The sequence below is a fragment of the Ammospiza nelsoni genome, chromosome 11, assembly GCF_027579445.1.
Source record: "Ammospiza nelsoni isolate bAmmNel1 chromosome 11, bAmmNel1.pri, whole genome shotgun sequence".
Taxonomy (NCBI): Eukaryota; Metazoa; Chordata; class Aves; order Passeriformes; family Passerellidae; genus Ammospiza; species Ammospiza nelsoni.
The window spans coordinates 9,355,043-9,380,442 of NC_080643.1; the positions used below are offsets into that span (position 1 = coordinate 9,355,043).

The 25,400-nt window shown below is 46.8% G+C and overlaps 1 protein-coding gene across 1 annotated transcript in view; it reads right to left on the reverse strand.

The window, feature by feature from the left end:
* PLXNB1 (plexin B1) overlaps nt 1-21,079 on the reverse strand; it is a 76,691-nt gene extending 55,612 nt beyond the window's left edge. The window contains exon 1 of the mRNA XM_059480245.1: nt 21,039-21,079. The gene's annotated coding sequence lies outside the window, so the exon portion shown is untranslated. The remainder of the gene's footprint in view (nt 1-21,038) is intronic.
* Between the last annotated feature and the right edge of the window lie 4,321 nt (nt 21,080-25,400).

Sequence of the window (25,400 nt, forward strand, 5' to 3'; positions counted from 1 at the left end):
ACAGCCACTCTCCAAGGACCCCGCATCTCTCCAGGGAAAGCCCGCAGAGCTTTCTGCAGCACTTTGCCTTTGGGCCTGAGACAGCTCAAGGCGAGAATAATGAGAAGAGGCCAGACAGGAGCAAACCGGAACAGGCACAATGGGAACACACCCCCTGTCCCTGCAGGGGAGCCTGCTCTCGCTGGTGCCTTCCCTGCACCTGGGTCCAAGCTACCTCGCAGCCAGGGAGAGTTTCTCCTTGTGCATCCACTGCAGGTCTGCCTTGCACAGGGCTCAGATCCGCCTGGGACCCCAGCTCCCACTCCAGCCACATTTCCCAGTGCTGGGTGAATAAATGGACAGAGCAAAGAGCTGCAGAACTCACAGCAAAGCTCGGCGACCATTATTAGGTGCCTGGGTGCAGGAAAGACAACAAGGGCTCCAGCCTACCAGTCTTAGGATTCTGGCATTAATAATCAACAAGATCCACTATGAGTCTGGTATTTGCAGAATATTTGCACCCTGCTGTTTTAACACTAAGGTCTGTATCTGGGTGCTAACCCAAGCTACCCAAAGCCTCTGCCCACACGGGCAATACTGCCTCCCAAACCCTCTCCCCTTCAGATCCTCCTGCCACAGGAGCCAGCACAGCAAGTGGGAGGATCACAGTACTTCACTCTTTGCAAAGAAGATCTGGGGCAGGTGCAAGGCCAGACACCCAATGCACAAGCAAAAATCCAGCCTCTAACCACAGTTTTGCCAGGCTTTTGGCATAAACACAAACAAAGCTGGTCTGTACAGCACAAACACAGCCCAGTAGAATCAAACTCTAAACCCACAACTCATCTCTCCTTTATGCTGCTTCTGGGTCTCATTTGCTCACATCAGTTCACCCTGCCTTGAATTCAAAAGCTGTTGAGAATAGGGACTGCACACCTTACACCTCAAAGGGGACTTCAGAGTCTTTCTAGGGGCTGAACAGGTACACAAACTCCCTTCTCCCTCTGGTGGGAGATAGGTGCTGGCTGGGTTTAGTACCTCACACAGACACACTCAGCTCCACAGCAAACTGGGATGAGGCAAGGCTCTCTTGCTCTCCCACACCCCTGCACTGCCGATGGAGAAAGAGTGGGATTTAGGCTCACAGGTAGCTCTGAGCACTTGCTATCTCCCTCACCCAGCCTCTCAGACTTTCACCCGCCCTTTTCCTGCTCCTCAGGACTTCAAACACCTCAACTCAGCAGCTCAAAGTGATGCAGAAGAAGGTAGAGTCAGCATCGGGAAGAAAGGACTCCGTTCCTTTATGCCTTTGAGAAACGTGCATGTGCAGTAGGGAACGAAGCGTCGCTGCTCTCCCTCAGCCACAACACCTGTGTGTTAACCCTGTACTGTGATCTGCCCACAGGACTGCTCGGGCTTCATTTCTACTTTACATCCTTTCAGCTGATAATTCTGTTATTCAGTCCCTATGCAGGCACTCTACTGCCTGCAAAGCTATCTCTCTTTGGTAAAGGAGAGAAATAACCCCGGCTCTTGCCCAGCAGGGACAGACCCCGGCCTTGGCTGGCAGCCGCTGCCCAGCCTGCCGTGAAGCGCAGATCCCTCCCAGACCAACACAAGGCCAGAGGGGCCGGGGTGCTGTTTTCCAGCCTCCAGGCATTTTACTTGTTCCAGGCGATCCCTCCCCCAGCCCTCAGAAAGGAAAAGCCGTGGGAATGGAGCTCAACACCCCGAAGTAGGCTCACCCCCGGGCGATGAGGAGCTTAACTCCCTGCGCGCCGGCGGGCAGCCCTCGCACAGGCTGGCAGGACCTCGGCCCACGGGGACATCCCGGCATGGCCCCGTCCTGCCCTCGGCACGGACACCGCAGCCCCCAGTGCTGTGCCAGCAGGGAAGGGACAGCCCTGCCACTCGTCCATCACAGTCCCTCTCACTTTCCCAGGACGCTCGTCATTGCTGCAGCTCTACTTTTCAGTGTTTCCATCCTCCACCAGCACACAGCCAGCAAGCCGCAAGAGCAAAGCCCTTTTTTCATCTTTCCACTCTCCCAACAGGTCCCAGAGGCTGCCCACTTAACAAAAAAGTTATCTTTATCATGTCACCAAGGCATTTCTCCTCCCTTTTACCCCACACGCTGCGGTACAAAGCCGCCCTCACGGGCGCGGAGCCTGCGGTCAGCCATCAGCCAGCATGTCAGGAGTTAAGTCCGCATTTCCATTCTCCTGACCTGCACCAACGCTGGCTGAATATCGAGCTATTCTTTGCAGCTTGATAAAGCATGAGAAAGCTAAAGGCCTCACACACTCCTCTTTTCACAGCTTGGCCTGCTGCCCACAAGCTGTCACTCCCTGGCACCCAGGGCAAAGAGAGAGGGGAGGCCAAACTGCAGCCAGCTGCAATGAATCACTCGCTCCCGTCCCTCCTCCCCAGGGAGCCCGGGTCCCTCCTTCCGGCAAGGGATAATGTCTGCCTGGCCTCGCTGCCTGCTTTCACAGAAAAAGCCATCCTGGGCCGGGGGGGGCTCCTATTGCAAAAAGCTGCTGCCACAAAAAAGCACAGAGCAGCGCCCAGCAAGACTGAAGAACAAGGATTTCTGCTCAGCAGCTGGATGGGAACGCACGGCTGCAAGTGTTCAGCACAAACACCACTTAAAAAAATGTGAAGCTGGTCATTTGTCTAAATTGCAGGAAATTCTGGAGGAAGGCTCAGGCACAGAATCTGATTTGAAGGAGACTCTTTATGCCCCACTCATGCAATATTTATTTCAGGGACTGATTTCCATTCAGTCTCTTCCTGGCTGCCCTTTTCCTTCCTGCTATCCCCAGTGTGACAGATGAGCAATTTCTCACACCAGCCCAATTACCAGATTCAGCCAAGCTCTCTCAACCACCACCATCCCCTCTAGTTTATTTTGATGGGTTCCATCACACAAACTGTTTCCGCACATTACAGTTTGTTCTTCATTTTTAACACAAAACAGCAGAGGGAAATCTGATCTCAGGGTCACTGGCATCCCAGACAAAAACTGTAGCCAAGAAGGCACAGGAAGACCAAGGTCATCACGTGCATTTCTTGCACTATAGACCCACATTTGGAGAGCAGTTCTTTCAAAAGGTAAAGATGTCCAAGCCGTTGCAAGGTCAAGATGTCAGCTGTTTGCTTTCTGAGAAAGGGGATATTCTTCAGAAAAACACATGCAAACTCAACCCCTCTCCATCAGCCAAAGCATGAATGGATCCACATGGCACATGGGTACCTCCATCCACTTGTTTCTGTCTCCTGCAAAGAATAACTTTGCTGCACAGAAGCCAGTCCCTGCTCAACAGCTGCATCTCCCAGTACAGAGAAAAGAGCTGCAAACTGCAGTTTTATTGGGAAGAGGGTTTAACCTGAAGCCTTGCAAAGGCAAATTCTCATCACCTCCAGGGCAAGATGAGTGGTTACTCTCCCAAAAGCATGTGCTACCATATCTAGCATCCCTCTTCTCCCACTAGCATTATCCCAGTGCCTCATATCCCCCAACAGGATATGTTACTCATATCCATACCTATACTCTGCCTTCCTTTCCTACTCAAGGCAGCCTTTTAGGCTCCCAATTCAGCATACCTGTCTGGTAGTGTGCTTCAAATTCAGCCAGTGTGAGGGCAGGATTAAATAAATTCCTCTTATCTCTTCCTGCACTTGCAGGGTGATGAGGGAAGGAAGAGCTGCACAGTTCCCACCTGGCAGACAATGTGTATTCAAACAGTGAGAAACTCATCAACTTTGTTTGGCTCACAGAGGTGATCCACAAAGGGTTTCTTTTATTATTGTTGTTGTTTGGGCTTTCAGGGTGTTTGTTTTTACAAACTCAAACAGCACAAAACAAAATCATGAAAAGAAACTTTTTTTTAAAGAGAAACGGAAGGACCTTAACTATTCCTAAAGCCACCTTCATCACAAACTAAAACAAGTCTTAAAAACACTCTTTCAGGGGCACAGGCTGTCAAGAATCACAAGTAATCACATTCTCTGACAGGTGACACACTATGTATGTATTTCCCCTTATGACACATTTATAGCACTTTGTAAAGTTTCTCCTGCACATCTACATCAGTGAGTGTCTCCTCCACAACACCTGCAGCTACAAAAACAAGTACATTGAAAAGATTATTACACTGAGCACCCATAAGTTAGCAAGCTCTGCAACTCGGGTTATCCCTTGTGCAAATGAAACACAAAACACTCCCTAACCATGCTCACACACGCTGCTCTGCTGTGGGAATGCCAGCTCGTGAGCATTGCCCCCCTGCTCTGACAGAAGGATCTCTAAATGCAAAGCTTAATAGAAACAGTTAATATCCTGAGTGTGGCTCTGAGCCATCTGAGCTCTGTGTGTAATATAATCAGGTTCATAATGCCCAGAATAGCACTCTGGAGCCCTAGCACAGACTAAGACCTCACTGTATTAAGTGTTGTGTGGATAGTTGCAGTGGTGCCGTTTTCTCTTCTGTAAAATTACTGAGCGCCACATCCAGGAACCAACCATAACCCATATTTTACAGAAGCTGGGACACAGGAGAGCAATGTACACTTTTCAAATGTCTTTTTTTGGCAGCTAAATCAAGTTAGTATTTTCACAGACACACTGAGGGAGGGAGGGAAGGGAACACTGAGGTTACTCTCTCTCTCCAGAGCAGACAGGCAAAAGCCTAGTTCAGCCAAAGCTCACTGAGGCTCTTTATGTTCCTGCTCAGTGACAGAGGTCACTTGTCGAAGCCTGAACCAGATCTGGTAGAGGGCTGCCTGCTAAGCATGCTGGCAAAAGGATCTGAGCTATACCCTTCTCTGCAGTTGTTTGTGTTTCTTCAGGAACACCAAAGACCTGGAGTCTGCCCCAACACTGCTTGCACTGCCTTTGCTAAAAACACGCCTTTTAGCTCCAAAGTAAAATTTGTCTTGAATTCTTTGTGCTCTGAAGAAAGAAATCCCATACACAGGATCCACAAAGAAAGCAACTGCATGTGTTTGCCAAATAATTTCACTTATGCAAATTCTAATTTTCAGCACAGATTCCAGGATACTTTCCTACCATAAACACAGGTTAGATCCATGTTTGAGCTGATTACCCTTTGATGCTCTTTGGGTTCACATTGCACAGCAGGTGCTGCTCATACTTCCAAAGCATCCAAAAGTCACAGCTCTTCAATTCATTGATTTTTATGAAGCACCAGGTCATGCTTTCTGGCCTTCAGCTGATCACAGTTCATGAGCCTTCTGCACATTTTGGGCTTAGGAACTGTATGTGTTTGAAGTGAATAGAGACTAGATGCCTTTTGGCAAGATGCCTGAGGCAAAGGCCTCAAGAGAGAAATCCACCATTTCCCAGGCTGATATAAATGGACAGGCATCCCCTTGCTTCAACTTTTATTCCCTGTTTGTGAACTGCCTACGAAGGACGTTCTCCTCTCACCTAAAATATCTGTGGTCTTAGCACAGCTTTGCCCTTTTTCTGGTGTGTTTTTGTCCCCAGAGAAGAGGAGCCCCATCAGCCCATGCAGTGTCTGATCAGAGCCCATCCTGCCCGGGCAGCATGTTCTCCTGAGCTAAACAGAACAGGTGGGGAGGCAGGAAGACAAACTTCCACAAAGCTGTTTCTTGAACCAGATTTGCAGGGGTACAGTGAAACAGAGGAAGGGTCAGGGAAGACTGAACACATTTGTAGCTAACAACAAGACTGCCAGCAGAGATCCTGACCTAAAACAGATTTTCAGGGAGAAACACCAAATCCAACAGTCACTTGCAGCCCTGCTGGGAGCTGCCACTGCCTCCACTCTGGCTGTACCACTGCAATGCCATCACAACCACAGCATCACCTTTCCCTCTGAAGTACCTGTTCCTTTGAGAGGAGGTCATAAAAACTACCTCATCTTCTGCATGCCATGATGAGGATCTGAAAGTCTGGGTTGTGGCATCTAAAGTAACTACTGTGAAAATGCTACAGGAGATTTTTGCCAGAACAGGTGAGAAGAGCTTTCCAACTTCTTGAAAGAGATAATGTGTGCAAAGGTAACCCAGTGCAGAACTGCAGGCACAGCAAAAATGGAAGTCCTACTGCTGTTGTGAACATTCCTGAGGCTGTTGGTAGGGGCAAGAGGAGAGAGTTGATTGCTGCATTACCTGTAGTCACTCAGGAGACAAGCCATCAAGATCTACAGAAATTATGATTATTTTCTGCAATAATAGATGCAGTTTCTGGGAGAAAGATTTTTCATAAGGATATTTTTGACTATTGGTTGAATAACTTCTTTGTTGCAGACTAAAAAAAAAAAAAAACCAGACCCTTCTTGCTATTGCTTTGCCATTCAAGACATTGTCATTGTCACCTTTCAGATGTGTAAGTATAAGAGACAGCAGCAGCTGAGCTGTAGTAATTAGGAGGGAGAGATGTGCAGACCTTGTCTCACATCTTCCTGTTAAGATGCAGTTTACACTTTGGCAGGTTTAACAGTCCCCAGTGAAAATAAGCCATCTGCATCTGCTCCAGCACACCATCCTCATTTCTGAACCCTTCAAGCAATTCTGGAAAAAATCAGCATTGCCTCCCTGCTTTTTTCAGGCCTAAATGTAGTCACAAACCCATTAATTCTCTTACAGTAATGCAGAAACACTGGCTCTAGACCTGTTCACAAAGAATCTACTTTAAAAAACCCATTTCCCATTTTATTCAGGCACCTACTGAGTTCCAAGTTTCACTGCTTTCTGTACTTGCAGCAGGGAAGCCAAGAGGGACGCAAGCAACCTCATTCAATTCTATTCACAAGCACCCTTCCCTGGGAAAGCCAATAACTTTCAGAGGGTCTCTGCAGACTTTGCTCCACTGCTTTGCACACTGGAGAATGGCTGGTGGTAATCCTCTTTTCACTCAGTGAGCACAGACCCAAAGGTTTTCATTCCTCTGAGCTCAGAAATTTCCATTTCCATTTGAGAGAGACATTTTCCTGGCAGTTCTCAAAAGATGCATTTGTAAAATAGGGAAACAACCTCAAGGAATGCTAAAGCAAAGGAATAAAGCTGTACGTGGACGGCCTTTCTACCTCAGCCAGGAAAGGAAATTCCTTCTCAGCACCAATGCCCCATAAACACAACCTACTCTGCAGCTACCAAATACTTGATCAAAACAAAGTGACCAGCTGACCACCCTACCCTGTACAAACACCAAACATTTTCAGATCACCTAGGGCAACAGCCTCCAAAATCTCAAGTGAAAGACAGTCCAGAAATGTGCATTTGTGTGTGCATACAATACAAGCAAAGAAAAGGGGTGCACATCAGATGGCTGCAACCCATTAGAGAGGTGAAGGTGTTCTGCTGAACTCACTACAGGAAGACATGCTCACGTCAGTGGTTTTTAAACTTGTAGTGCATAGACTTTTGCTGTTTCCAAAGACAAGTAAAAAGCCAAATCCATTGTTGTATCCATATTGTAAAATGTTTAGAAGTTTCCAAATCCAAAGAGGTTGAAACTTGCTTCTTCCAAGTGCAAAAAATTTAGCTGGCCCAAAGCCAAGTCCCAGAAAAAAGCCCTAGTCAGTGGCTCAGGAATACCAGCTTTTAACACTGACCAAATGCATACAAACCCTCTGGTAGGGCAACTCACAGTATCATCTCCCACAAAAACTCACTTAAAGTTGCAGCTATCATTCATTGCCTTACTTCTGTGCCAGGGAAACCTAAGTGAGTCTCACTTTGACACCCTCCAAAGTAGTCAGCTGAGTGAGCCATTGCCCTGCCTTGCTTTGGGGGATTCCTGCTTGGTGTTTCTGTAGAGAGGAACAAGAAGGCTTCACACTGCAACGGGCAGGATCCCCTCCATCACTCCCAGCTCCTTAGCCAAGGCATTCCTGAGGTGCACTGTGCCCTAACAAATCAACAAAAGCGCTCCAGGTTTCCTGGCAGCTGGAAACTGGAATTCTGCAGTGAAGGCAAACACCTCTCCAGCTAAAGCAAACACAGCCAGGGAGCCCCTGCTGAGCACCACAGCTACTGTCAAAGAGGGACATGGAGAAGGTGATTTCCTAAGGCATCTGACTGACAAAGGGCAACCCAGCATGGACAGGAGATGGTCACAAGCCCAGCCCTGACACAGGCATTCCTCTGTGCAGGCATGTGCTTGCCAAAATGGTTTATCAGAATAAACCCACAAAGCTTCATTTTCAGAGCAATGACCATCTTGCCCTGATACAGATGGTACTTTTGCCTTTAAGAGCATTTATTTTAATGTTTAGAAGACCCATGTAAAAGATCCTGCAAAAATACAGAACAAAAATAGCCTAGTCTTAAACAGCTTATAACTTAACTCTAAAATAAACGGAGACAAAGGGAACAGCAGTGATCAGTGTGAGCAGCACTCAGCTCAGCAGAACAAGACGACTCCTATTTCCAGGGGTAAAGGAAGGCATTTGGGTTTTTTTTTCTTTTTAAACTATATAACAGAAAAAAACTGATGAAAGATTTGAGAGAAGAATTATTAGGTGGGCTGGAATACATTTATGGGCCAACCACCTCCCAAAGAGAAACCAAACCAGTATTTTTCAAAAGCAGCACAAGGAAACAACAGAGGGTAATGTTACCAGACAAACAGCAGCCAGAGCCCAGTTTCCAGCGCTAATATTTGCTAGATTGCATACAAAAAACTAGATGGGCTGCCTCAGTACCTCGTTTGCAGTTGCACTTGGTAAGGGAAAGGAGAAACCAAGCAGGGCTGAAATAGTGACAGCAAAAGAGCTGCCTGCCTCAAATGCTCTTACAACAGGCACAAGCCCCAAAATACCATAAAATATCTCTCATTCAATAAAACAAAGGCATCTTCCTCAGATGCACCCTGAGAGCTGGAACAAATAGCCAGATTTTACCATCTCCCCCTCGTGATGGTTTTGCTCTCCCACAGGGAGTTTCCTGGTAACTCTTTCAGTGCATGGATGGGAGGTAGCAGAGGGTAAGTATGAACAAATTTACTCATGTCAGACCCGATCTGGACTGCAAATCCAAGTCTTCAGCTTCCACGGCATCATCTGGAGCCCTCACTGAGACCACTGTAAGGCACACTTTCCTTCCCACTCCCTTGAAGAAGCACCAGATACCAGTCCACAGGCAAATACTGCCTTTGGGGTAAATCCTGGTCTACCTACACGAGGTTAATTGAGACACACAGATGCCAGGCAGCTGACAGTGCACAGCAATGGTGCAAAGGCAGCAGCCCCATCAGCAGGTGAATGCCAGGAGCTCCCACAGCACAAATCACTCACCCCCAGCCTGAGGGAGATCCAGCTGGCAGAGTTTGGCTCTGTTTGGGAAGACCCTGAGTGGCACTTAAAACCCTGAGTCTCAGGAAAGAAAGAACAGCTGAATGTGCAGGGTGAAGGACTGCTACATATGTATAGTGGAGAGACACACACAAAGGTGGGCGGGGGGTGGCTGGGAAGAGTGACAGCAAGACTTGTCTCCGAGCCTTGTGCTTATTTTGACCTTTCAGTTAAAGATTCTCCAAAAAGGCACAGCTCAGCCCCAAGCCTGATTAGATGTCTTGGGAAAAACAGAGCACAAAGCATCACACATGAATGAGCACAGAGCCATAACACGATCTTGATATTCCCACCCATCCATATGGCCAAAAAAAGCCACGTTCTTCAATGCAAACATTGGCAGCAGCAATATGAAACGAATGTGTTAATTAGCAGATTTTGCAATCCAGCACACAGCAGAGACTGCTGATGGTGGCTATTATATAGTCAATCAGAAGTGAAACAGAACAAGTACCACGTTACTTAAACTATTCACAACAAGGTTAATAATTTGCTAATTGCATATTTCTGGCCTGAGCAGACCAAGGTCTGTTTTTCAAGCTTCTTTTATCAAAGGTATTTTGAAATGTATTTAGTAGGGCAAGCTCTCCATCACTTGCAACTCTTCTCTTTGTTAACATTCAGTCTCAACTTGAATGTTTAGCTTAAATTCAAGAAAGGCCACTGCCTTGCTTTACACAGCATCAAACTAAATGAGCACAGTGATTTCCCAGCCTTGTAAAGTTCTTTCATTTTCAGCCTGTAAACAATCACAAGTTATTCTGAAACAATCGGAGGCTAAATTACAACATTCATCAGATTTACTTCTTGTATAGGATTTTCATATTGAATGCAAGAGAAGATTATGAAACTGAATTACTTAAATGCCACTGGAATTTAACATAATTCCTTAGGGTACATGGGTTTACACATTAAATGCTTAATAAACCTCTACTCTCCTAGAAAGTTTAATCAATAAAATAAATACTGCAAGACAGGTGAGATACACTATTTCACCATTACATTGGTATTTCTAAGAAACATAAAAAATATAAAGATTTCATTTTCATGAGATATTTGAAGTACAAACCTGAAGTTGACACTCCTGTCATGAACAATATTCTTTACATCCAGGATGTACCACTAATGGTGCATAAAACATCTAGACATAAACAAAGTTTGGAAAGAAAAGAACAAACAGGGATGAAGAACATGACTGAATTGGTCTTGGGGTTTTTTCTAAAGCACAGAAAAACAGAAACCAATTGCACCAGGACTAGTCAGAGTCACATAATTTAAGGTACAGCCGCTCTGATTTCCTGCCTAACACACAGGCACTGTTCCATTTTATCCACTCACACCTCCATAAAGCCCATTAAGTGGTTCTGTGAAATGTAGTGGTTTATGGCATCCAGACTAAAGGCCTTTGGAGGTCAAAACCTAAGTTCACTACTCTGCTAGCAGTTTGCTACAATGGCTCCATCATTCTTTCTGGCAGCGAGGCCAGACTAATTTCTTATTTGTTTGCCTTCTGCCTTGAGCCATTAATTCCTTCCCTGCTGGATTAAAGAGGAGCTCCTCAGAGTCAATTATGCACATGTTTTAACCAACTCACCTCTCAATAGCTTTTTTGGCAATCAACAGATTGGTCCTGTCAGTGTCTCAGTACAAGGCATCTTTTCTTCAGTCCTTGAACAGCTTTTTACTTTCTTTTGTTTGTTTGTTTTTTAATATCAATTTGATAGTCCTCCCCCCATCTCTCTCCCCTTCTTCAGGGTCACTGCTTTGGTGAGGCACAACCAGTGAAAAATCAGCATCTCTGGCACACAGAAGTCCAAACTTGCCTGTATCATATGGATGCAATTTCACTGGACTCATTTTACTTCATAACGCAGGAGCTACGGAAATCAGGCTGCAAAGATGGTATCAATTCACTATCAGTCAATTATCTGACTGTACTGAGGGTAAGAAGCTTGTATCTTTCTTAATCACCATTTAATCATTTCTCCAAAACCTCTAAGGTAAACTTCATTACCTCCCCCTTCTGCCAAAGACTTACATACTATTCAGAATATTCAAGCAAGAAAATCCCAACATTCCTGTCATTTCTAGCCATGGTTTTGAATTTGTCCTCAGCATGGCCTGCTTCTCTGCTGAATCAACATTAGCAGTGGTTTTAGACTTATTTTCAGACTACTGATAAACTACTGAACAGCAGAGTACACTACTGATGCTTGCTGAAGCCACCTGCTAGGAATACCACTTTCTGAAATGCACCCAGTAACCCATGATTTCAAAAGCATCAGCCTTTTATTTTAATTAAATAATTATGAGGTATGCTGTTGGTGTTGGCACGGATCAATTATTCATACCATTCTATGACTCCAAGTCAAACATCCAAGAAACACATGAACAGGCACCTGCTGCTGTGTTCCTTTCCAGCAGCACTTCCTTACTATTAACACAATCCATGCCTTCAGAGGGATATACACCTCTGAAGTATACACCAAAATTCTAACTCAAACCTCCCCAAAGACCTGACTTATTCAGGATGACTGCATGAAAAGCATTAATCCCTTGTAGGTGTTAACCAGGCACTCCATATCACAAGGACTGGTACCTTCCTCTACTTCTGTTCTAGCAGCAGGCCCCTTGAACTTCCACCTCTAACCAGATTTCCATTGTGTGGCACTTCTCATTTTTGTGTTACTTCTCATTTGGTGTTGTACAATAAACCCACACCTAAGTTTGCAAAGAGCACAAGGCAGAGAGCTTATGCTCTGTGTATAGGCAGGTACAGCTTTGAGTGTGGGTCAGTGTGACTGCTGGAAGGGCTCTGTCTGTCACACCACTAGGAAGAAAATAATTGCAAAGCAACAGTAGAATGAAACATGTGCCTTTTACCAGTCCTTACCTTGGCATTTTCAAAGCAAGAAATTTATTTCCCATTGTGAACCCCCTGGCCCAGCTACCTGGGAACACCAATACCTGCCTGTCTGTCAGGGACGAGATCACCAAGACAGCTCCAAGCAGCAGGAACAAGCACCCTATGGAAAACTGGTTTCAGGGATGGCTACCCATCAGTTTGAACAGCAGAAAGTCTGCTCATATTTATGCATGACTGCTCAAGTGAACTGCATGACTGCCTTTGTTGATCTGCTCACAGCAATCCATTCTTTCAGTAGGAACACCAGGAGGAAGCCACGCTGGGACTGGGCAAGGGAAAAAAAAAACCACCCCGTGGACATACTGAATGGGACAGAAAATTCCCCTACAATTTCTGTGAGCTTATTTCCAGCAATGCCCTGCATTGACTTTTCTAGCAGCTTTTTGGGACACCTCCACATATCAAAGCCCCAGCCACACCACAGTAGTCATTTTCACTAAACCTACTTTAGAAATTGATTAAACAATTGATTTTTTCATAGCTTAGATAGATACAAAGTGACCTTTCCATCCCACAAAAACCCAAAGGGAATTAACACATGTAAACAGAGTCTTCATTTAAAAGGGACTGTTTTGCTCCCTTAGAGGGAAAGTCCTGCAATACTTTATTTTTTATTGCAGCTCTCAAAAGATCAATTCCCCTTCCTCCACTTGAGCTTTTCACCTTTCTGTCCAAAACAGGCCAAAGGCACAAGACTTCTCAGAGCATACACAGAAAAGCAGCTTGAAGATAAACACAAATCTTCCTATAGGTCACCAAGACATTAGTACTACTTTGTCAGCTAACAGTTCTATTTCAGTCTGTGAAGCAGCAATATAGAGGACAGTTCCCAGTAGAGATAAGAGTTTCACAAGCACAAAAAGTTTTGTTTTTTCTCTATACAGAAAAGAGGTTTTTGAGATGTATTTTTCATTACTGAATGGAATAACAAGGTCCATGTGTTTATGCTGTTTGAGACCATTTCCCTTGTGAATCACTGCATACATAAAATTTCTACCTGCTTAAAATAAACACGTTGTGTTTTGGGCAAATTTCCTTCATTAGGACCTGGTGCCTTCTAGTACTTTCTACATGGTGCACTTGGGGATGCAGATTACAATCCCAGAGCTGAACAGCCAGGTGTCATTTGTGTTTTGATGATCAGACAGGCTGTGGCAGCCTGCAGAACACACAGTGTCTGTAGTTGTCACTGGAGCACCCGTTAGGATCTCACTGTGGAGGAAGGGAAACAGATGCGCAACCCAGTGGCTTTCCAGCATTCAGGAAAAGGATGAAACCACAGAACTGGGAGTGCAGGTCATTCTCCTGTAACAGTTTTGCTCAGTGCAGAGCAGCATCCCAGCAGCATCCTGGGACTTGCATGTGGATGCTAAACACCTGCACCAGGCACAGACACAAACCTTTGCTCAGCAACAGAATGCCAAAATGCAAAAGTACTTAAACAGAAATGTTCTTGGGACTGCGTGAGCAGCACCAGCACACAAATTCCTCCCATCCCTGTCACCCACTGGAGGGTAAACACTATTCAATGTTATTTGTCTGTAGCTAATGAGTTTGGCATTCAAAGGTCCATGGCAAGAGCTCTGCTACAGCAGGTCTGTGATGGTGGGATGCTCTAGATATATTTGGATGGCTGGGTCCAAAATAACACTGTTATGTGATATGTCCATCAGCTTGCCCAGTCTTTCCACTCTTCACAATCCTTATTCACAGAGTTCAAGAGAGACAGCTCTCCACAGTGGTGGAGCCTAGTTAAGCACTGTGAACAGTGGCCATTATCAGTATAGGTCATTAAGGAAAGCCTCATGATGCCACCACCCTGTACAGACAGGCATCAGACCCACAATGAAACAGAACAATTCCCTGCAAGACCATCAATGGCAGGGAGCTGTCTGTGTTCTATGCCCAGAAAATGCATTTTAAAAGCTCAAGTATCTACAACAGAACTGCTACTACAACATACAGGAATAACTAAAAAATATAAGTAGCAAGAAAGCATGGTTGTCAGAAGCCTTTATGTTTGTGGCACTCTGCTGAGCTTGTTACTGAGGCTACTGACACAGGCTTTCACCTCCCCTGCAGACCAGTTCAGAGGAGAAGGAAGGGGCCATGGTGACTTGGGCACTTTGAGGACAGAGACTTGACTGTCCCAAGCCCAGAGAAAGCAAAACAGGCTAAATGGCTCTTTCATCTGGTCCTGTGCAGCTGCTTATACGTCCACAATGCCAGCAGCACAGTCCCTACTGCCCATCTGTGGGAGGTCATCCTGCAGGTACCTGCCCTCTGGGCAGCACAGAGAGCAAGAGCAGCATTTGTATGGCAGCTGCTCTACCCCACCACTCCTTTTCCTTTAGCTCTGCATCATCCCAGCAGTGCTGGGCACAAAGCACAAGCAGACACTCCAGCTCTGGGGCTGCAGCTGCCTGTGACTGAGGCCAAGGAGCTCAGCACATCGAGGCACTCGGGGATGGCAGAGCCTCAGGGGCTGCTCTGCCTTCCTGCCAATTCCAACCCTGCCTGTGCTGCCAAGAGAACAAGCTGGTAGCAATCATCCAGGGCCATTCTGAAATTGCACATGCACCTCTGCTGGCTGTCACACATCTGGAGAACAGTTTCTGGTTACAAATCCCCATAAGAGAGGAAAAAATTTAGATCAAAGGAGGAAATAAACAGTACGAGTCAGTGTTACCCGTTAGAGCCTCAGAAGGCACAGCCACACAAGGGAACCACACCTCTCCATCACAGTCATGAGAAAGCTGCACTGCCACGCAGGACAAACAGCAAAAAGCCCTTGCAATCTTTGTCTTAAATCTCTCAAGTATCAGGTTGACGTAAAATGCAATTCAAAATACGTTTCAGCTAAGGATCAGAACATAAATTCACAAAGGCTGTAGTCTCTCCAGGTACTTCAGCCCTTCTGCAGCCTCATTTCATCAATTTCTATCAAAATGCTGAAATGATCTGGCAAATAAAGCAAGCCCCTGGTTAGTACTTTTGCATTTCCCACAGTGGCACACAGAGATTTCATGCAATTAATTCAGTTGCAGATCAGCTTTACCATTCTCTGGGGTAGAATCATTCAGTAGTAGAATGCAATCTGTATTCAAAAAGTCAAGCAGGAAGCGAATAAAGATCAAAATATTGATGTCAGTGCAATTCAAAGGTCCAGGAACTGCTTCTGCACTTGAGATCTCCAGCACACAACCCTTGGCTACACTAGAAGTAGGAGACAATAGAAGGCAGGTGAGAAGAGTTTATGACTGGTGTGTGGAAGACAGCAAACAGATGATCAAAATTCTCATCACACGTGTTACCAAAATGCTCTCACATATGGTAATTTCATAATTCACTAACACAATGGATCTTTCCAGCATTTTAAGAAGGTTCAATGCAAAAAAGTCTTGAGATCAAGGCTGAAAGTACTAATGAGAGAGTTGTTTCAGGACCATTAACTAACTCAAGCTGTCCAAAACCCTACAACAGCTTCAGTGAGGATATTATTTCTCACAAAGCCTGGTCTGGCAGGACCATCTCTGAAGCCATGGTTCCTCTGCTTCAAATATTTTTTGTCTGAAGGACTTCCAGCTGAGCAGAACACTCAGCAGGCAATGCCAGGAGCATTTTCTCAAGCATTTGCTTGGCCAGCTGTCCACAGAGGTTGGCATTTCTTTATGGAAACTAGAGAACCCAAAAATTCTGCAGTGTCTCACACAGCAGGATGAGGGCATGGGCACTTGTAAGCACAGAGAGATTTCAAGAGCACACAACCTCCTGGAGTCAGGATCAGAGGGGGGGAGACAGGTGGCACTCCAGTTCTTAATGTAACTCCACACAAAGCGCAGGGAAGCCACTTAACCAAACTGGGAAATGGTGCAGTGCAGGAAAGCTAAAAAAGCAGAGATTGAAACAAAAATTATTTTGAAATTACATACATGGGCAGAAACCCTCAGCTGAAAACACTACTTCTATGTAGTAATTTTGAGAATTATTATAACAGGGTAAGATGTCAAACATACCCATTCTATTTATAGAATGACATGCAATTTAGTCAGAAAACAAGTTTCATCAACATAAATGCTTGAACACAATCAGCTTCCTCCACCTGCACGGTTCCAGGCACAGCCACCCTGCAGGGGAGGGTGGGACACAAGGCCTGCATTCTCCCTGGAGTAACTTCAGCAGCAGGATGAGCCCCATCACTGAGCCTCAATGCCACATTATGCTGAGATAAGCTGACACACACGTTTTTTTTCACTGAAACCCAGAAGCACTGCCTTTAATTTCAGAATCAAGGAAAAGTGCAAAGAGAGGGAGAATGGTGATGATTTGAAATTGTCTGCACCTGCAGATACAAAGCAGCAGCAAACCATTCAGTCAATACCTTACAGCTGTGGATCCCAAAGGCTCACCACACTCTGTGTGGGTATCTGGAGCAAGTGGTGACACAATTCCTGAACTCCAGTCCCCAGTACAGAACCAGCCTAGCTAAACCACCGCCAGAAGCAAAGATCAATCCCCTTACAGCCTGTGACACAGGGACAAGAGACTTCCCACACGAGATAGACCAGGAATAGATACAAGTAGCAAGATAAAATTACAGCGTTCAGATACTTCAAGAAGGGAAATGAATTATAATTTTCTAAAAGGGAGTAGCCATGAAGTTGCAAGAATTTTGAGAGCAGCAGCGCTGGTGCAGAGCAGAGCCAGGGCAAACTCAACAGTTCCAGGCTGTTCCACAGTTGAACTTCAGAGCCAAAAGCAAAGCAAAATCTCACACATTTACCAGGCACAGAAGTGATCCTAACAGTACTTGCAGTTTTTATACTGCAAGCACATCACAAAAGTTCCTGTGCAATTAAAGTCTGGCATCTGGAAATTTCATTAGGATCTGTTTCATTAGAAGATTCATTTCACATTTTGATCAACATCTAAAATGAGATCATACTGACAAAAATTTGTTTTCTGCTTCCTTTTCCCCTCTTTCTTTCTTGAGATTGGGAGGCAGGACTTGAAAGTGAAGGTCTAAAATTAAATTCAGGGTATTAGAAACTATTTAAAAATTGATTCAATAATAAAACAAAACTGAAGAACCAAACAAAAAAAAAGGTAAAAAATCCAAAACAAAACAAAGCAACAACAAAAAAATTTACCTAAACTGAAACCATTTGTTTCTTTTTTCTTTCCCTCACAAGCATTGGGAGGCAGCACTTACTTCTAGTTAATGAAAAGAATACCTAAATTGTTTCCTGGAACCTCAGAATAGCTCAGATATCTTAGTTACTACTTGGCTGAAAAAAAATTATTAGCAGTGAAAACAAGCCCTCAGCATTTATTACTTCAGCAGTTGGGGAGAGGAGGCAGAGCCTCAGAGAGCTCATACCAAAGCACTGTGGTTCTCCCATTAGTCAGGGCTGCATGTTGGTACAGGTTGGAACATCCTCCTTCGTGTTTTTGCACCTTTGCAGCTCTGCAAGTCTGAGCTCCAGCAACTCCAACCCTGGCCAGTTTATTAAGCAGGGGAGCATCTCAGTTATCACTGTGGCAAACCACAGCACGCAGGCTGATTCTTCACGGTGCCAGAGAAAAATGCAGGTAGCAAAACCCCCTCCATGCTGATTTTAGAGAGCCTCCCAGGTTCAGTGTGCCGCCAGGAGAGGTCCTTTGGCTTTCACCACTGTGCTGGAGTAACGAACAGTGCAACACATGAGTTTACTGTTTCCCAATTAAATTAAGCATCTACTCTGCCTCCCAGAACAGCGGTATCATCACAGTCACGAGACTGTGCACGTGCTCCCACTGCCTCAATCACTTGTTTCTGAAAAAACACATGCAAGAATTTATAGGAATTGTCTTCCAGCACTGAGACAACACCAGACAAAGCTCAAATAATGATCAATATGGATCTTCTCTAAAGACATCATCACAACCATCAGGTCATCAAAGACGCCTCCAGTAACAGGACAGGGAAAATGATACCAGCACAACGAAAGAGCAGCTGGCACATTCCCATAAAGGCAAAAGCAGCCCTCCTGTGGTTTTCATGAACAGCAGAAGATGAATCCTTTCAGATACAGTAATCCTGCAATCAGATACTCACAAGAACCACAAATAAATGCAAATCAAATCCAGGGCTTTAACAGATTATAGGGAATGCAAAGGAGAGTCAGTAGAACGCACCAGATCCCAGCACACAGAGCACAAAGACATTTCTCTGAAGATCCAGGTGAGCAAAAAGGGCGCCAGTCCAAGCCCTGCTTCCTGAAACCAGCTTGTATCTAGAGGGCTAATTCTTACAGGGAAGCAGGCAGGCTCATGCCTCCTCTGACTGCTGCCACCCTGCACAGCCTCCAAGCTGGGATGAATCAAAGTCCTATCATCTTCCTCCAAGATGCCCTTATGCAAGATTGGGAGGGTGCAGCTCAGAGCTTGGCTACAACAAACAATTTGAAGTTTCAGGAGGAAAAAAAAAACAACAGCTACAAACGAAAACAGAACAGACGGTGAGGCTGTCAGTGAGGAGAAGAAACTGATGTCCTTGTGAGTTTGCTTTGACAGGCAGCAGGAAGGACTGAGACAGAGAAGATGACAGAAGAGAAATAATGTACACTACCCAATTCAGCAGTAAAGCTTTTACCAGAAAAAAATCTCAAGCATTTCTGGGGAGTGGCTGCTTCATCTTCTTCTGAAGTTGTCCTCGTCTGTTGCTCTCCCTCTCCAGCTGACACTGAAATTTACACTGAAAAAGACACCATGCTTCCCTGTACCCATCACTGCTGGCTACAGGAACACTCCAGAAAGCAAACAGCAACAGTGCAGGACAGAAAGTGCCATTACTTTTGTCTTCTGTTGGACAGTGCTGGATAGCACACACCCCACACAGGCAACCTGGGTGGGTGCTTTTTCCTTCAGAGCACACCCAACATACAGCTGGCACTGCTTAATTTGGCAGGCAGCCTCTCTCCAGGCTCACGGGGCCACCTTGGGCAGCAACAGATACTTTTCAGGCTGGTTTAGTCCTTGCAGGCTCTGCTGGCATTGCCAGGAAAGCCCAAGCGTGCCAGCAGCAGCAACACTCCAGCAACAGCCCCGCTGCACACAAAGACTGGCACTGAAGGGAACAGCTCTGCACACTCATTACAGCCTCTGGCAGCTATTCCCTCTGCCCTTATATGGGAACATCCCGTGGCCCCGCTGGGAATATGATGCTGTTGGTGGACATGAAAGGTAAGGCAATACCTGAGCTGTCAGCAGGCGAGGGCAGAATTTTTCTGTTCTGAAAAGCAAGCAGAGTCTTGGAGCCTGAACTCTTTACTGCACTCACATGGGAGAAAGCAGAGATTAAAAGTGTCAACTGCTGACAGTCTGCACCCACCTTTCTCAAGAGTTATGCTGGTGATTTTAATCTTATTAAATATTGTTAATCGTATTACTAACCTAACTCTTTTCACATGTTAGGAAGAAATTTAAAGAGAAAATTCCATATATGACCGTGCTATAGTAAATGCTTTCTGGCCAAATCTCAGTTCAGGGCAAGTCCCTGGCTTGCAGAGTCCAGTTCAGCTGCACACAAGGTGTGGATGTGCATAGAAATAGTCTGCTCAGCACCAACCTGCCTACAAGTCACCTTCCCTGCCAGATTCTTCTCAATCCATAACTTGTTTGCTCTCTTCTCCTGTGATTCTGTTAGGCTTTGCTGGCCTCTCAAAGTGACCCTGTTAAAACCTGTGAAATTCCATGCCCCATTTGTAGCAAGGGGAAAACACCAATTTTCCCATTACAATGCAAAACCACCTAGCAAAACACCTCAGTGCATCAGCCTCCCCCTGAATCAGAGTGAATGCTTCCATCACTGGCTTAGCCCCCTGACGTCACACAGACACATTATTAATAAAAGTCATCGATTTCTGCATTTCATACACAAGGCAGAACGCTTCTGTGATCCCTGCTCAAAAAGTGAGGTCACAACTGAGCAGATCCCATTCAGCCTCACACAGAATAGAGCACTTGTTTAAGTAAAATACTGACCCCGCTGTTTTACAACACTCAGGGTTGTAAGCCCCTTCCTCTTTGTAACCAGAGCAGCGCTCCAGATACTCTCCCAGGACTACTCCTGCTCCAGACTGCTGCCCTGAGATAAAGCAGCAGCCACAGAAAGTTTAGATTTAAGAAAATAAAGATCTCAAATTGCAACTCCTGGAACACAAAACACACCTGCTCGGAGGGGCCCAAACACTTGCTGCAAACTCTTTCAAACGGAATGTGCTCAAGGTGGAGAACGAGATCTGCAGACAGCGGGAACTGCCCGGTCAGGGCGCTCCGAGGAGCGGGGCCAGGGCCGGGCAGCTCCCCCCGCCCGGGCAGCCGGACCCTGGGCGCGGAGCCGCCTCGCACCGAGCCGTGCCCAGCTGCCGGGGGCTCCCCCGGTCCCACCGCTCCCGGCAGCGCTACCGCCGCCGGAGGGGCTCGCCAGCCCCGCGCCCGCTCCTGCTGCTGCTCCGGGCGCGGAGCCGCGGGGACCCCCGCCCTGCTGCCCGTAGAGCCAGCCGCGGGGGCGGCTCGGAGCGGGGCTTTCCCGGCCCACCGGAGCCCCTCGCCCCGCCCGGGAGGCGCCGCCGCTCCGGAGGGGCCGCGCCCATCCCCCCACGCGGAGACAAAGCGCGGCCCCCGGGCGGCACCTGCCGCCGGCCGCTGACCCCCGGCAGCGCTTCCCCGCCCTGGGCCGGGCGCGGCGGCGGCAGCAGCAGCCCGCGCATCCCCTCCCCGCGGCCCCGGTGCCCGCCGCCCCTCACCTGCCGGGCGGCCGCCCCGCTCCGCTCCCGCCGCCGCCGCCGAGCGCTGCCCGCACCGAGCCGCGGAGCGCCCGCCCCGCCCCTCTCCCCGCCGGCCGCTCCGCCCCCCGGCCGCGCTCCTCCAATAGCAGCCGTCCGCTCCCCTCGAGGCCCCGCCCCCAGAGCGGCCCCGCCCCGTAGGATCCGGCTGCCCCCCTCCGGCACGAGGCCGGCGGCGAGACCCCATTGGCTGGCGCGGGGAGGGGGCGTGGCCAGCGGCCCCTCCGCGCCCCGGGCCGTGCCCGGGATCCCCATCCCGGGGGCCGGCGGCGGCCGAGGGCTCCTGCCGGTGAGCACGGCCAGCCAAGCGCTCCTGCCGGTGGGCACGGCCGGCCGAGGGCTCCTGCGCTGGGCACGGCGAGCTCCGCCTGCACCGAACGAGGCCCGGGCAGCGGGAGTGTTCTGCACGTTGCCGCCAAAACGAGCGGCGGTGCCGGCCGGTCCGAGCGCGCACCGGGGTCCGCGGCGCCGCTGATGAGAGCTGGGCTTAAAGCTGTGTATTTTGGGAGAAATCGCAGCGTTTATCTCTCCTCTGCGTTTGCAGCAATGTAACTTTGCGGTCAGGCTCGAGAAGCCTTTGTGCTCGGCTCTCCCGCTGGTGAGAGGTGCGGGTGAGTGGGGAGGGCAGCGGGCACCGGGAGCAGAACCTGACAGCGAACCCGACAGCAAACCCAGCTTGTCCCCTACACACAGCACCGGCAGGCTTAGGCACTGCCCAGCTCCAGCTTGCAGCGCATGTGGGAACCAGCACACGAGCGAGGTTAAAGAATGTGACAAAAGCAGAGTTATCTCTAGTTGCAAAACAGCGAAGGACATACCATTCTGGCTGGAAGTCGGTGGAGACAAAAGCACCATAAAGCAGAAGCGCCTGAAGTGATATGTGTAATATAAACTGACTGCTGGTTTTGTGATTTTTATTCCTGTGAAGCTGGAAGCTCCAGTTATGGGCAGAGCAGAGGCTGGTGCTCTGTGAAAGAGACAAAGGCATTTCTTGCCACTGAGAACTGACTGCATAAAATCCTCTCTCTGAATTAGGGGTAAGTTCTGTCAGTGACAGTTCTACAGAGGGACAGAATTAAAGCCCCCATTTTTCTCTCTCACACTGTAACTTCTGTGTTCCCCAGATGTGCTGTGCTCTGCTGTGTTGTTGATCAGTGAATATACAGTTAGTCTAACAACTGACTCGCTATACATGCAGTGACTGGCTGTAAGTACGGGTCATTTGCCTGCTGAGCTGACTGCCAGATGTTTGGCAACCCCAGACAAAAGATGGAGTTATGCCTTAAGCACCCAGCCACAAACTCTGTGTGGAGGAAAGAAAACATCTCTGAGGATGTGAAGAAATGATTCAGGAGCTGCAGGTAAAAGCAAACTGAGGAAGAGTGTACTGGCCTGGTTTGTGCAAAGTACAGAATTTGCCTTATGCTGGGGTGCCCATCACTTCTCCTTTTTGGCTACAGATGAAGCTACACATCTCCATTGAAGGCATAATGCTGCTCTGAAAGTCTGAATCGGGCTTTCCTCCCACATTCATTTCTGACATTTCAGAGGGACATAGTTGGTACAAATCCCACGTTCAGAAGTGTCATTAAACATCTACTGTCTTTGTTACAATACAACAGTCTCTCTGACTCCCAGCCCCCAAATTTTATGAAGGAAAAAATATATCTGAAAGTTTAGAGATGCTGAACAGTCCCCAGGATCTGGCAGCATGACCATGCTCTCCCAAAGGAAGGATTATTTCAGTGGCAACTGCTGGCTGCCTCTCTGGACCTTTGCTCCTTGGTTATGCTGTGTGCAGAACCTGTGAGGGCTCCCATGAGGAAATGATCCCTTACTTGTTCTTCTCCCAGCACAGAAAAAGCCATCCTATTACCACACCCCACTCACTGAATCCCTCTTTAGCTTCGGGCTCACAGAATTATCATCTCACTAATCAGACACATTTTAACTGCACTCAAATTGCATCTGCCGAAATCCAGTTTTGGTGACTAAGAGCATTAAAAAACAACTCTAACTTTTCTTTGCTCCAGCCCATTCCTGACTCAAAACACTAATCCCCTTTGTGCCTTTCCTCCAGAGCCAGTCCCAACCTGCAGCCCCTTCTGTCTGGTAAAAAACATCTGCAAGCTTCACTTAAAAAGCAGCAAAAACCCCTGTGAGAGCACATTTGAAAGGAGAGGCTTTTGCTTCTGTCCCATGGCAGGGTTGGTGCAGGGAGCTGGAGACAGGGCCTGCCTTGGGAGCAGGGCAAGAAGAGCTTCTGTGCACTTTAGGGATGTTACAGTGCCCCCCTCCCACCCCTCTTACAGCCCTTCTGAGAGACAAGGGTGGTGTAAAACCACTGTGGGATTAACCATTCCCCCTCCTGGGAAGAGTTTTTATCAGTCTGCACAAAAATTTAGCAGTTCTTAAATAAACCCAAACAAATAAATCAAACCCTAGAGAAAAAGCTAATTCTCAAACATTATACAGCTGAAAATGGTGTCACAAAAGAATAAACATTTTGAAGAACAAATAAAAACAATTTTTGATTTCCATTTGTTCAGAAGGTTTGCTTTGTTGTGTTGTTTTTGGTATATTTAAATCCCTAAAGGATCCTTTTCTGTAAAAACTCTTGTTAATGTCTGGTTCTAAGCAGGTTGGCTAAGTTTCTTACGTAACTATTATGATAATCACAAGGCAAGCAGCTGCTTATGCTCCTTTTGATTTCCTTCTCGCTCTTCCTCCCCTCCAAGCAGGGGATGAGACAAGTTAAGGAAGTCACAAGGGATATGTGAATGCTGTCTATAGCTTCTGGGAATAAAGTGTATTTAGAGCAGTAACTCAGGGACCAGCTGAAGGTTAACTACATCTGCCCTACTTCATATCTGACTCCATTCCTTTCAAGCTTTTCGTTGTCAGAACATTCAGAAACAGCATTAAGGTATTTGTTATGGCCATTTGGGCACCTACAGATCTGCTGGCAGCAATCTGTTGATGATTAACGATCTGATTTTGAGTAAAAAATAGCCAACACCCCAGAACCTGCAGGGGAAGAGCAAGAGACTGAGCACACACCTATTTGCATAGGTTTGCCTTCCTCCCTGCAGAACACAGCAAAACAAGCTTGGGATGCTCGTGGCAATCCCTTTATCTTGGAGCTCTGCTGCTGTGTTTAAGCCCAAACCTTCTCAGATCATCCAGCTGCCAAGCACCAGAAATCTCACTTCTCTTTGCTTTAGGAGGGAGGTCATGAATGTAACTTCCTGGCAAAAATCTGGCAATAAAATACAGTTCTAAATATAATATGGACAAATCCAGCATTGTCTGCCTTTTCCTAGCTCACAAACCTCATTCCTACAGCAAATCTCAAACCCTTTTCTGAGGTAAACAGGACATCTCTACCACTCCTATGCTCCCCAAAGAGGGAAGTATTTGTTTTTAGAAGGCATGTTGTGAAAGGAACTGTCTTTTCCAAACAAACACATACAAAGAAATCAACAGGAGCACCTGCAACTTCCGATCAGGATCCTAAAATATTGGAACATTCAAAACCCAAATAGTAATAAATAAATAAATAAATAAATATATGTATATCCTGATTGTTACACTACATCTAACAGCTTTTGTCCTGCTTCTTGAGCAACATTTTCTGGTTCTTTCATGAGTTGAAGGAAGGGCAACTTTTCTCTTCAGAATGCACCTACTGTTAGAAGTCTGCAGTGACCTCATTCACAGTTATTTCCATAGCCACAAGCTGTTTGCTTTTGAGTTACTGGTGGTTTCTCAAGGAGCAGTAAGAACCCAAAATAGCTTAGCAAGGGCCAAGCTCAGGCCACTGCCACCCATTTTTCTATAGTTAATATCTATCAAAGGGCTTCCTGTTGCTCTTACCAGGTTCTCCTAACTCAGCTTCTGTGTCCTGCCAGACAGGGGAACTAATCTGAATGAGTACTGCCTTCCTCTGACCTGCACACAGCACCCAGCTCAGTCCTGGGTAGGATTTTGCAGCCACCATCCCCCTCAGATGAGCACTGGGGCCCAGGGCTGAACCATCCTGCCTAGAGAGGTCTTTGCTCACAGAGTAAGAATTCAAGTCTCAAAAGACCTTAGCAAGCAGAAATTACTCGTTGAAGAAAGGATCTGCTGAGAGACCTCATTCCAAAATGGAAACTCAGCTATCTATTATAAACCTTTTTAATAACCCAAAGGTATGCAGCAGAACAACAGAATACAGGTTGGTGTGTGTGCTTTCCTTGGTTGGGTTTTTTTTGAGGGGGGGATTTTTTGGTGGGTTTTTTTGTTGTTGTTTGTTTGGGGGTTTTTTGTTTGTTTTTTTTG